At 45.4% G+C, this 13,497-nt stretch overlaps 1 pseudogene; it reads right to left on the bottom strand.

Moving 5' to 3' along the window:
* Positions 1–260: 260 nt before the first annotated feature.
* Positions 261–328, bottom strand: LOC130345445 (U6 spliceosomal RNA; annotated as a pseudogene).
* Positions 329–13,497: the final 13,169 nt, after the last annotated feature.

The raw sequence follows: 13,497 nt of genomic DNA, 5'->3' as shown, positions 1-13,497 counted from the left end.
CACACCCTCGGCAGCCAGAGACAACCTGCAGGAAAAAACTCCGCCCAGAACCATAGTCCCCGTGTAACATTCAGTAAATTAGCAAGGACCGGAACCAGGGCACCTACAAGCCCAGAGGAAACCAAAAACAGAGAATTTATTTTTTTATTTTTTATTCTTTTTTATTTTTTTATTTATTTATTCATTTTTTATTTTTTTTAAACCTTTGAACGCAATCACTCCCTAACCACAGGAAAGCAGAAGACCAACACCAACGCGGCATGCAGAAGCCATGCTAATCTTTACTGTATCGTTCCAATTATAACATACGTGCTGCCGAAGCGAGCACAAAATATGGAACACTTCACAAAGTTGCATGTCAGCCTTGCAGCAATAAACCACACCCCAACAAGCGTAGAGCACTGGAGAATCACCCTCCGGAATACCACCACGAAAAGAACTCACAAGGGTGGACAAACGGCTACTCAAGCAAAACCTACCCACTGAAGACTCAAGCAAAATCTACCCACCGCCACACCAGCTAAAGCACCCAGCACAACATACAGGAGTCGCAGCGGAGAGAGACTACAACCAAGATGGAGAGATAAACCAAACAAAGGGGGAGAAAACCAAAAGAAACAAAACCGTAACTCGGTGGCAACCATTGATCCAGGATAAGGAACAAGCCTCGGGAGCGAAGTCCGCCAAACCCCGGACTCCCAGAGTTTAAGGCCAAAAGACCACTCACCCAAGTGCACACCGCGCAAGATGAAACCCTACCAAAGCACCCCGTCAAGAAGAGACTTACCCAACTCACCACCAGAGACCAAAACAGACATACATCCATATCCGAGACCCAAACACAACAAACACACGGGAACAAAAGGACGAACACTAAACAGAACGTAGCCATAAACACACAAACCGGGGAAGGGGCCAAGCCCCACAGCAGAACACTCACCAATTCCAGAAGATGGAGAAGCACAACAGCTGGAGGGACCACTACACCACCGCCGCAGGCGTGGGACAAGGCACGCTGGAGACCGCCGGGTAGCAGGCACTCGGCCGCCGCCCGAAACGGTGCTGGAAACCATGTCGGGAAACCAACAGTAGAGGACTCCGAGGCACTGTATGAGGCAGAGGAGGATGAGGGAGAACCACTGCGGGAAGAACCGAAACACCTACTCCCTGCAGGTGAGCAGAAGGTCCAAAAATAAATAAATAAATAAAAACGCCGCCTCCCAGGGCCAGAGCGAGAGCGGCGACGAATAAGTCTATGCTCCCATCCGGCCCCAGAGGGGGAAGAGCAACATGAAATCAGGGGAGCACTCCCTACCCCTCCACGGGGGGCACTGGAGAGGCAGGAGGAAGAAGGACAGCAGCGGCAGCAGGGGGGGGGGGGAAGGGAACTTGGGATGGGGAGGTGATGGGGAGGCGGGGGGGGGCCGTGGCTGCAAGGATATGGGGAGCACTAGAAACGCAGGGGGAGATAGGGGGGGGGCGCTAGTGTGGTGGGGGTAAGGAGCTGGGTAAATGAGTGGGGACGATATGAGGGCTCATACAGCTTGCGCCGTGATCTGAAGTCGTCCGTGGTACCAGCGACATTTCGATCAGATGATGGGATAACTGTTTATACATATTTACAGTACAAAAAGCGATCAAAAACACGCTAATTAGGACTGTGAAATATATTTATTCAATTATTTATATTTGTAGCTATTTATGTATTGTATTTATTTAATAATTTTTTTTTTTTTTTTTTTTTTTTTTTTTTGTATTAAATTATCTTTTTTATTTATTTTTATTTTATTTTTATTTTATTTATTTTTTATTTTTATTTATTTATTTTTTTGCACATACGCCATAGACGGAGCGCTTCAATTGATGATATATTGTTATATTTCGGACATGTACGCACATGGCGATACCACATATGTGTGTGTTTGTTACAATATACAGTACTTAATTTATGTGCACACACACACACATATACATATATATATATATATATATATATATATACACACAATATACATACATATATACATACAAACTTTTATTGAAAGGGTTAAACTTAACTGTTGAAATCTTTTTTTTTTTTTTTTTTTTTTTGCACTGACATAGCTCCCACAGGGAGCTATAACACTGCACTCACTGAACCTGACACTGATCACTTGCCATGTATTAACATGGCAACGATCAGTGCTAACAACGATCGATTGCTCAAGCCTGAATTTCAGGCTTGTAGCAATCAATCACAAGCGGACGCGCAGAAGGCAGGTGAGTGACCCTCCTGCGGCGTCCCAGCTGATCGGGACATCGCGATTTTATCGCGATGGTCCCGATCAGCCCGACTGAGTAGCCGGGATGCATGTAATGTCACTTTCAGACGCGGCGATCAACCTTGATCGCCACGTCTAAAAACGCAATGCCGGACATCTGCCCGACCGGCGATGTCCGGCATAGCATGAGTCCTGGTTGCTAATAGCAACCGGGACTCACGGCTATGATGCGCGCTCGCCTTAGGAGCGCGCATTACAGCTGGGGACGCGCAAATGGACGTTAATAAACGTCCATTTGCGCAAGAAAAAAGGGAGGTTAAGCCAGCAGCAGCCACCCAGGGGCCGCCACCTCCAGAGACGGAGGGGACAACAGGGGAAGGGGACAACAGGGGGGGGGACCAGAAAGAAACCAGAGCATGCTCATAAGGAGCATGCCTTGGGGAGAGGGATCAAGGTACAGGCAGGGGAGAGGGCTCGGGGCAGGGAAGAGGGCAAAAGGAGCGGGTGGGGCAGGCCGCACAGGGACTACAGGGGAAAGGAGAGCGGGACTGAGGAGAGGTCCGCCAGCCTCCCGAACCCGACACCGGCGCAACAGGAGGGGAGGCCAGCTCAGCCACAAGCGAGCATGCCAGCCCTCACCCTCCTGCTCCATCCGGGCCATAAATAAGGGGCAGTAACATACCAACCAGCAGACAAAACTCCGGGTCCTGGGCAGATTGAGGGGGGAAGGGAGGCACCACAGCTATAAATACCCAGGGGAGGGCCCCTGAAAGCCCGGGAAACTATTGAACCCCTGATTGGTGCACTCCTTCCCCCCACCCATGGGACATACCACTATAGCCACTGGCAAGTTTTACAGGTGGGGGAGGGGGCTAAAACATTGCCTGTATATTTCTTAACCCCTTAACTGCTCACCAGTCAGGGGGCAAGCTAGTTATGCACAGCTTGCCCCACCAGTTTTGTACCTTTAAGACAGAGGAGCATTGTAGGCCCATGTGACCCTGTATACCCAATGGGAAACCTAAATTCTAGTGTAGTGGGAGGAGGAGTGGCCCCAGTTGTTCCTTAGTACAATTGTGGTAAAGGTGGGAGCTGTATGTGGAGAAGCTCTGAGGGAAGGCCCAGAACAAATCTATCTTTTCAAGTCTTATCCAGTCATTCTGCAAGGATCACCCGCATGGTGGATGTTCATGCCCTGGCTGAGAAAGCGACAGGACCTTAACAGAACCCTAGCGACCTGGAACACTCTTCAATCCTCTCTCAAGTCAGTATCAATCTATTAGGTGAAAAGCAGCACAAGTCCCAGTGAGGCAACAGGGCTCCCAAGGGGTTACACTGCATCCTCTCACTCTGCACCATACTGTGTGTAATACCCTCTGCACCCTGCTCAGTAAAGACAGTTAGCCATAACCTGACGTCGCTGTGTTCATTTACTTCCCGTGTCTGGCCCAGGAGAATCTGCCTCCAACCTCGGGCTGTGTATAGGCTAACAGTGCCCTGGCGTCACAAAGTGATAAGGTATTTCCTAACACTACTCGTGGCATCACAATTGTAGCCCGTATCACTAGATTAGATTACAGGCATGTAATACTGTATGGGCTATTTAGGTATCTATATACATATGTGGTGATGTGCCCCCTCAACATCTGTGGATTCCTTTGAAGTACTTTTTTTTTTTTTTTTTCCGAAGTAAATCTTTATTAAGGTTTACATTAATAAAATAACAATACAACAACTGCGACTTGTCAGAGAGGCACAGATAGCAAACAACTATGTGTCGCCCTTTGGGGTCAGAAATATGGGACAACAGCCATTAACAGTCCACCTATGTGTGGACTCATTCTAGAAACTTAGATAATCAACATGCGTATAGGGGTTTCTAGGCCATTCAGGCACACTTTGGCATTGAAGTACTTTTTATCTAGTTTATATTGCTGTATACAAGATATATATTTTTAATTTGCCCTAATAAAATACACTGCTCAAAAAATAAAGGGAACACTTAAACAACACAATGTAACTCCAAGTCAATGACACTTCCGTGAAATCACACTGTCCACTCAGGAAGAACACTGATTGACAATCAATTTCACATGTTGTTGTGCAAATGGAACAGACAACAGGTGGAAATTATAGGCAATTAGCAAGACACCCCCAATAAAGGAGTGGTTCTGCAGGTGGTGACCACAGACCACTTCTCAGCTCCTATGCTTCCTGGCTGATGTTTTGGTCATTTTTGAATGCTGGCAGTGCTTTCACTCTAGTGGTAGCATGAGACGGAATCTACAACCCACACAAGTGGCTCAGGTAGGGCAGCTCATTCAGGATGGCAAATCAATGCGAGCTGTGGCAAGAAGGTTTGCTGTGTCTGTCAGGGTAGTGTCCAGAGCATGAAGGCGCTACCAGGAGACAGGCCAGTACATCAGGAGACATGGAGGAGGTGGTAGGAGGGCAACAACCCAGCAGCAGGACCGCTACCTCCATCTTTGTGCAAGGAGGAGCAGAAGGAGTACTGCCAGAGCCCTGCAAAATGACCTCCAGCAGGCCACAAATGTGCATGTGTCCACTCAAATGGTCAGAAACAGACTCCATGAGGGTGGTATGAGGGCCTGACGTCCACAGGTGGGGGTTGTGCTTACAGCCCAACACTGTGCATGACGTTTGGCATTTGCCAGAGAACACCAAGATTGGCAAATTCGCCACTGGCGCCCTGTACTCTTCACAGATGAAAGCAGGTTCACACTGAGCACATGTGACAGATGTGACAGAGTCTGGAGACGCCGTGGAGAAGGTTCTGCTGCCTGCAACATCCTCCAGCATGACCGGTTTGGCTGGTCAGTAATGGTGTGGGGTGGCATTTCTTTGGGGGGCCGCACAGCCCTCCATATGCTTGCCAGAGGTAGCCTGATTTCCATTAGGTACCGAGATGAGATCCTCAGACCCCTTGTGAGAACATATGATGGTGCGGTTGGCCCTGGGTTCCTCCTAATGCAAGACAATGCTAGACCTCATGTGGCTGGAGTGTGTCAGCAGTTCCTGCAAGAGGAAGGCATTGATGCTATGGATTGGCCCGACCGTTCCCCAGACCTGAATCCAATTGTGCACATCTGGGACATCATGTCTCGCTCCATCCACCGATTCCACATTGCACCACAGACTGTCCAGGAGTTGGCGGATGCTTTAATCCAGGTCTGGGAGGACATCCCTCAGGAGACCACCCGCCACCTCATCAGCATCATGCCCATCATTGTAGGGAGGTCATACGGGCACGTGGAGGCCACACACACTACTGAGCCTCATTTTGACTTGTTTTAAGGACATTACATCACAATTGGATCAGCCTGTAGTGTGGTTTTCCACTTTGATTTTGAGTGTGACTCCATATCCAGACCTCCATGGGTTGATACATTTGATTTCCATTGATAATTTTTGTGTGATTTTGTTGTCAGCGCATTCAACTATGTAAAGACGAAAGTATTTCATACGATTAGTTCATTCATTCAGATCTAGGATGTGTTATCTTAGTGTTCCCTTGAGCAGTGTCCAGTCTTGTGTGTAATAGAGATGAGCCAGAGAGTGGCTCTTAAAGGGAATCTGTCATCTATATTTTCCTCCAGGCACTACTCCATGCCATGCAAAAAATGTAAATCCCCCCTCTGCAAAGTTTAGTTCAATAATATTCAAAAACAGAAGCCCCTACAGTATGAGTCACTTATCGTAAGCACAAAAGCCTGGACTGATATCTAAAAAAAAAAATCTAAGCATAGCCCTGTAGGTGTCATTTGGCAGCGGATATGGACAGTGTTTTTTGAGAATAAACAGATCTGTGGACAATGGGGGAGATTTATCAAAACCTGTGCACAGGAAGAGTGGTGCAGTTGCCCATAGCAACCAATCAGATTGCTTCTTTCATTTTCCACAGGCCTCTAAAGAGGCCTGTGGAAAATGAAAGAAGCAATCTGATTGGTTGCTATGGGCAACTGGACCATTCTTCCTCTGAACAGGTTTTGATAAATCTCCCTAAATATGTTTCAGTCTGGAATAAATAAAGGTGGAAGCTGTTTGGGCAGTCTAATCTCAGGTACATAATAGATAAATTGTAATCTCTCCGGGGAGTTTAGAGGTTATTTCCACACCCTTTTGTTAGAAGGGTCTCCTGACAATAAGGCCTTGTTCACACTACGGAAATTTTGCCTGGAATTTTCACAAGGAACTGCAGCCTGCCATTGATTTCAAAAGGATTTTGCTGCCCAGTTCACACATCGAAAGTTCTGCCATGGAACTTCTGAATGTTCAATCTTCCTGAGGAATCCGCCAGAGAAGGACTGTGCTACAGTGATTGGGACTGCGCTCAATGTCCGTGGGAATGTGGTGTCCCAGTGCAGGATGTCATCCTGTGGGCTAAATGTTGCCTCAGGCATCCCTTGTGTCACTGTTCTTGGCCCACTGCTCCATGGCCTATTCTGTGGCTTTGTACTGTTATTTCCTGTTGTGTTATAATTAATTATGTTACTGTCTCTTTAAGGATGCTTAGCAGAGTAACCCTGGCGCCCCCCTCAGCTAGCCCCAATATAGAGAAGGAGGGAGGAGCGGTTCAGTCTAAGGCTAAATCTAGTCTAGATCAGTTCTAGCTGAGGTGCAGTGTGAATTAACAGTGTGAGAAGTCACAGGAGACTTAATGAGAAGAAACCTAAAATCTGCAGCCACGCAAATCTCAGGTAAACCCCATCGCTCAGGTGAAGTTCCAGCCTGGCGGTAAGCACAATGCTCCAGGATAAAAATAACCGTCAGTCAGGAGTCTCCAATTCAGCATGGGTTGCCATTAATCACAAGTCTGCAGTTGCAGCAACTACAAATCCCAGCAGGCTCAACTAGCTCACTCTGCACTTCCCCCCTGCACAACTCTGTACTGTGAAAGATTTAACAACATTCCTACCTCAGTAAATATAGTATTCTGTAACCTTGCATCGTGGTCATCATTGCCCCCACACTTGGCCCAGAAGAGCTATCTCAATCCTAAGAACGTGGAGGTTAACATTGCCCTGGCATCACGAACTGTGTAATATAACATCCATCCCGTAGACACCACATGAACATTAAGCGCCGATTTCAGGCAAAATTTCAATAGTGTGGATGTACTCAAAGAAGTATACAGCAAACAAATAAAAAAATAAAAAAACGGGTCAAGTATAGCTCACCAAAAACATAACGTCACGATGGGCCTTGCAAAAGAGGAACCTTAAGGAAAAAAAAGTGTGCATCCAGAACCTTGGGCAGTTAAAAATCAAAATCTTTATTAACTAGATAGTGGTCTGGAGGCTGCCATTTTCAAGGTCTATCATGAATTTTACATAATATTAATAAAAATGTAAGTATTTAACCACCCAAGGTGCTGAATTCACGCTTTTGTTTTCCTGGAATTTCATAGAGTTTGCTGTAGCTTGGATCCCCAGTTATCAAAAGTGATCTATAGGGATATTAGTAGCAAATGTTCAATTCCCCTGTAGCACCACCACTGGAGAAATAAAGTATTACACAGTAAATACTCTATATGGAGAAAAGTATTGGAACACCCACACACTACACCTACAGGTGCATTTAGGACATTCTAGCCTAAATCCACAGCTGGTCCCTCCCTTTGCTGTTATAACATCTTCCGCTCTCCTAGGAAGACTTTCTACAAGATTTTGGAGGTGTCTGTGGAAGCTGATGTTGGATAGGAGGGCCCAGCTCACAATACTTGTTCTAGTTCATCCCAAAGGGCTCTGTGTGGGGCTTCTAATTAGTCTGCGGCAGTGCTAGGCTGCTGCCGCTTGCAGTCTTTCATGCAGGACAGCGGCAGCAGCATAGCACTCATTCAACGATGAGTAGGAGAACTGTCAGACTTATCAGTCATGATAGTCCAATGGTTGTCCTCTTCACTCCTGAAGTCAAGGGGCGCAGCACGCGCAAGATGGTACCAGTCATCGAGTGTGGGCTGCAACCAGATGAGAGCCACAGATGCAACAAATGTATTAAAGGGGTACTCCGGTGAAAACCTTTTTTCTTTTAACCCCTTAAGGACTCAGCCCATTTTGGCCTTAAGGACTCAGACAATTTAATTTTTACGTTTTCATTTTTTCCTCCTCGCCTTCTAAAAATCATAACTCTTTTATATTTTCATCCACAGACTAGTATGAGGGCTTGTTTTTTGCGCGACCAGTTGTCCTTTGTAATGACATCACTCATTATATCATAAAATGTATGGCGCAACCAAAAAACACTATTTTTGTGGGGAAATTAAAACGAAAAACGCAATTTTGCTAATTTTGGAAGGTTTTGTTTTCACGCCGTACAATTTATGGTAAAAATGACATGTGTTCTTTATTCTGAGGGTCAATACGATTAAAATGATACCCATTATTATATACTTTTATATTATTGTTGCGCTTAAAAAAAATCACAAACTTTTTAACCAAATTAGTACGTTTATAATCCCTTTATTTTGATGACCTCTAACTTTTTTATTTTTCCGTATAAGTGGCGGTATGGGGGCTCATTTTTTGCACCATGATCTGTACTTTTTTTTGATACCACATTTGCATATAAAAAAAACTTTTAATATATTTTTTATTATTTTTTTTTTTATAAAATGTAATAAAAAAGTAGGAATTTTGGCCTTTTTTATTTTTTTTCGTTCACGCCGTTCACCGTACGGGATCATTAACATTTTATTTTAATAGTTCGGACATTTACGCACGCGGCGATACCAAATATGTCTATAAAAAATGTTTTTTACGCTTTTTGGGGGTAAAATAGGAAAAAACGGACGTTTTACTTTTTTATTGGGGGAGGGGATTTTTCACTTTTTTTTTACTTTTACTTTTACATTTTTTTTTACACTTGAATAGTCCCCATAGGGGACTATTCATAGCAATACCATGATTGCTAATACTGATCTGTTCTATGTATAGGACATAGAACAGATCAGTGTTTTCGGTGATCTTCTGCTCTGGTCTGCTCGATCACAGACCAGAGCAGGAGACGCCGGGAGACGCACGGAGGAAGGAGAGGGGACCTCCGTGCGGTGTTCTGAATGATCGGATCCCCGCAGCAGCGCTGCGGGCGATCCGATCGTTCATTTAAATCGCGAACTGCCGCAGATGCCGGGATCTGTATTGATCCCGGCACCTGAGGGGTTAATGGCAGACGCCCACGAGATCGCGGGCGTCGGCCATTGCCGGCGGGTCCCTGGCTGCGATCAGCAGCCGGGATCAGCCGCGCATGACACGGGCATCGCTCCGATGCCCGCGGTTATGCTTAGGACGTAAATGTACGTCCTGGTGCGTTAAGTACCACCTCACCAGGACGTACATTTACGTCCTGCGTCCTTAAGGGGTTAAATCAACTGTTGGCAGAAAGTTAAACATATTTGTAAATTACTTCTATTAAAAAATCTTAATCCTTCCTGTACTTATTAGCTGCTGAATACTACAGGGGAAATTCTTTTCTTTTTGGATTGCTCTCTGATGACATCACGAGCACAGTTCTCTCTGCTGACGTTATTATAATAATAATAACGCTTTATTTATTGTTGTCTTTAGTGGGATTTGAACCCAAGTCCCCAGCACTGCAAGGCGGCAGAGCCAACCACTGAGCCACCATGCTGCCCTTAGCATACATCTGCTATGCACGGTTGCTAAAATGGACAGAGATGTCAGCAGAGAGCACTGTGCTCGTGATGTCATCAGTGTTCCAAAAAGAAAGGAATTTCCTCTGTAGCGTTCAGCAGCTAATAAGTACTGGAAGGATTAAGATTTTTTAATAGAAGTAATTTACAAATATGTTTAACTTTCTGCCACCAGTTGATTTAAAAGAAAAAAGGTTTTCACTGGAGTACCCCTTTAAGCCGTGCACATCTTAATAGATTTGCAGCACCTTAATAGATTTAGAGCACAGATTAGCTGAAGGATTACATCAGTGTTTCCCAACTAGGGTCCCTCTAGCTGTTGCAAAACTACAATTCCCAGCATGCCCGGACAGCCGAAGGCTGTCCGGGCATGCTGGGAATTGTAGTTTTGCAACAGCTGGAAGCACTGGCTTACGTGGTGAGTTGCACGAGGTTGCTGCACACTGGAAAGTTCCATTTTGCCTCCTAATGAAGAACAATTATCCCCTACGCTCCACAAACATAGTACGATGTCATTGTTATTACTGACGCACTTTAGAGACTAAGGCAAATTCCCAGGCTCTGGTGATCATGAGGTTAACAAAGTTCACAGTCATTGCAGGATGGTGTCTCATGAGATTCGTATTACACATTATATAGCCTGGGATCCTATCCGGACCTACTTTATTTCTACATGAATAGGGTAGTTCTCGTGGACAGCCATAGATATGTTTCTCTTTGTTCGATTTGTCTTTATAATATATAATGGATCGGACATTATAGCCTTAATGGGGGGGGGGGTTATCAACCTGTATGCACCTGCAAAATTGCGCACTGACTTATTCTCACCTAATTTTGCAGCATACAGTCTTGGCTGGCTTCGATATTTTTGGTTGTTGGGCATTTCCAGAGGGTGTGGTTCTTATCAGTCCCAGATTTAAATCATTATGGGCCTGGTGCTGAAGATTTTGGTGGGTCTTAAGTTGACTCGACAGCTGGGACGGGGCCATTTGTGAGTCCAAGCGCAACACAATTTACGTACATTATGTGTGAAAAAGCACGTTACACAGAGTGTGACATAGCTAGGTAGCCTTGTAGGTAGCTAGGTAAGTAGCCAGGTAGTGTTGAGCGGCATAGGCCATATTCGAATTCGCGAATATATGGCCGAATATTCGTCATATATTCGCTAAATTCGCATATTCGTAACATTCTCGTTTTATTTTCGCATATGCCAAATTCGCGTATGCGAAAATTAACATATGCGAAATTTAGCATCTACAAAAATTAGCATATGCGAAAAATTGCACGTCAGTCTCACACAGTAGTATTAGAGCCTTCTTTACACCGCACAAGCTGGAAGCAGAGAGGGATGATCACTGTGATGTGTACTGTGAAGAAAAAGAAAAAAAACGAATATTCGTAACTACGAATATATAGTGCTATATTCGCGAATATTCGCGAAATCGCGAATATGCGATATTCGCGAATAAAATTTGCATTGCGAATATTTGCGAGCAACACTATAGCCAGGTAAGTTGGTAGGTATGTAGGTAACCAGCTAGCTAGCTAACTATGTAGGTAACTAGGTAGGTACCCAGGCATGTAAGTAGCTAGGTAGGTACCCATGTAGGTAGCTAGGTAGGTAACCATGTAGGTAGCTAGGTAGGTAACCATGTAGGTAGCTAGGTAGATAACCAAGTAGGTAGGTAGCGAGGTATGTAGGTAGATTGCCAGGTAGGTAGGTTTCTAGCCAGCTAGAGTCCCTATCAGGTGAGCCAAGAGCAAGATTTTCATGAATGAAATGTCCGGACATTCAAAGGTTGGGAAACACTGGCCTAGGAGAAAGTTGTTCCAAGCCTACATGATGTTCCCTCTGTCACCTCTGTCCACGTTGGGAACTGTCCAGGTCAGAAGACGTTTTTTCTGGGCTTTGCACCTGCCCTGGACAGTTCCTGACATAGACAGAGATGGCAGCAGAGAGTTGTGGATCTTTGTCCTCTGGAATACCCCTTTAATATCATATTGGCAGAGGTAGCGGGAAGGTGCTGGATGAGCCAATCAAGTCCATTACTAAAGTAAACCCTTAAACAAGATTTCTGCCGGAGTTTAGCAGAGAAAAAAACATAGTGCACTATTTTTCAGACAACTGGTGCATTTATGGGGTCAGGGTAAGTTTATGCATAAAAAAAAACTGATCCTGATGGACCTGATATATGGGACCCAGCCTTATATTGTTGTTGTTTAGAGCAAATAAGAGATTACCTATTTTTTTGATAAAAGGGCCCATATTCTATTCTAGGAGAGGGTAGGTTACACCATAAAAGCATATAGAATCTCTACCTGGTCCATAACCTTATATTGTACATGATCAATGACTAATTAATCATCATTGAGTCTTGAAAAGAACACCGGACTCTATTCTTTTCTATATTTGTATGTTAAAAGAGGACAAAGGTCCCTCAAGTTCAATCTCTATCAGTTAACTATACATCATTAATTCATAGATTAAAGGGGTACTCCGGCCCTAATACATCTTACATCACGCCCCCTCCCATAGACTTGCATTGAGGGGGAGGGGCGTGACATCACGATACTCCGGCCCCGTGGTTGTCCCGCTTCACACTCTGAGCCTCCAGTGCGGCGGAGAGCTCAGAAAGGTGGGTGCGGAATGACAGATTGCGGGGGTCCCCAGCGGCAGGACCCCCGCGATCATACATCTTATCCCCTATCCTTTGGATAGGGGATAAGATGTATTAGAGCCGGAGTTCCCCTTTAACTAAAACCCTCAGTGTAATATATTATTAGATAAGCACCCCGGGCTCAAGTCCTGCAGGAACTCATGGGAACGGAGTTCCTGCACTTTTTCCACAGCAGGAACGCAGTTCCCATTAGCAGGAGTCCTGCAGGACCAGCTCTTAAAGGGGTAATCCGCCCCTAGACATCTCATCTGATCGCGGGGGTCCTGCGGCACCCCAGACAACAAATGCAAGGAGTGAACTTCACTTTGTGCCGGATGACTGGTGATGCGGGGCAGAGGCTCGTGACGTCACAGTAATGCCCCCTCAATGCAAGTCTATGGGAGGGGGCGTGACGGCCGTCATGCCCCCTCCCATAGACTTGCATTGAGGGGCCGTGACCGTGACATCACAAGCCTCCGGCGGTGCACCCTATGCTCTAAACGAATGCCGGGTGCAGCAGGGAGAACGCTGGGGTCTCAAGCAGTGGGCCCCCCGGGATCAGACATCTTATCCCCTATCCTTTGGATAGGGTACAAGATGTCTAGTACCCCTTTAAGTGGAAATCTTGAGTTAGTTCCCACACTTTTTTTCCCAGGACCTGACCCCTGATGCTGACCATACCATCTGCTATTATTGTCTAAATGGTCTTTTCGCCACAGTAATGAATTCCCTAAAAATTATACGCTAGTACTGACCAAAATTCATAGACCAGGCAAGGAGGACGTGAGAGTCAAGACACCAATCATAACATTGAAGAAGCTCCATAGATCCACAGCGGAGATGGAAGTATCTGTTCATAGGATCACTATAGGCCATACACTCCACATAAATGCAGCTTTGTGACCATAAT

Source organism: Hyla sarda, chromosome 1 (genome assembly GCF_029499605.1).
Source record: "Hyla sarda isolate aHylSar1 chromosome 1, aHylSar1.hap1, whole genome shotgun sequence".
Classification (NCBI taxonomy): domain Eukaryota; kingdom Metazoa; phylum Chordata; class Amphibia; order Anura; family Hylidae; genus Hyla; species Hyla sarda.
The sequence above is the reverse complement of the archived record's forward strand: the minus strand, read 5'-3'. Positions and strand labels throughout refer to the sequence as shown.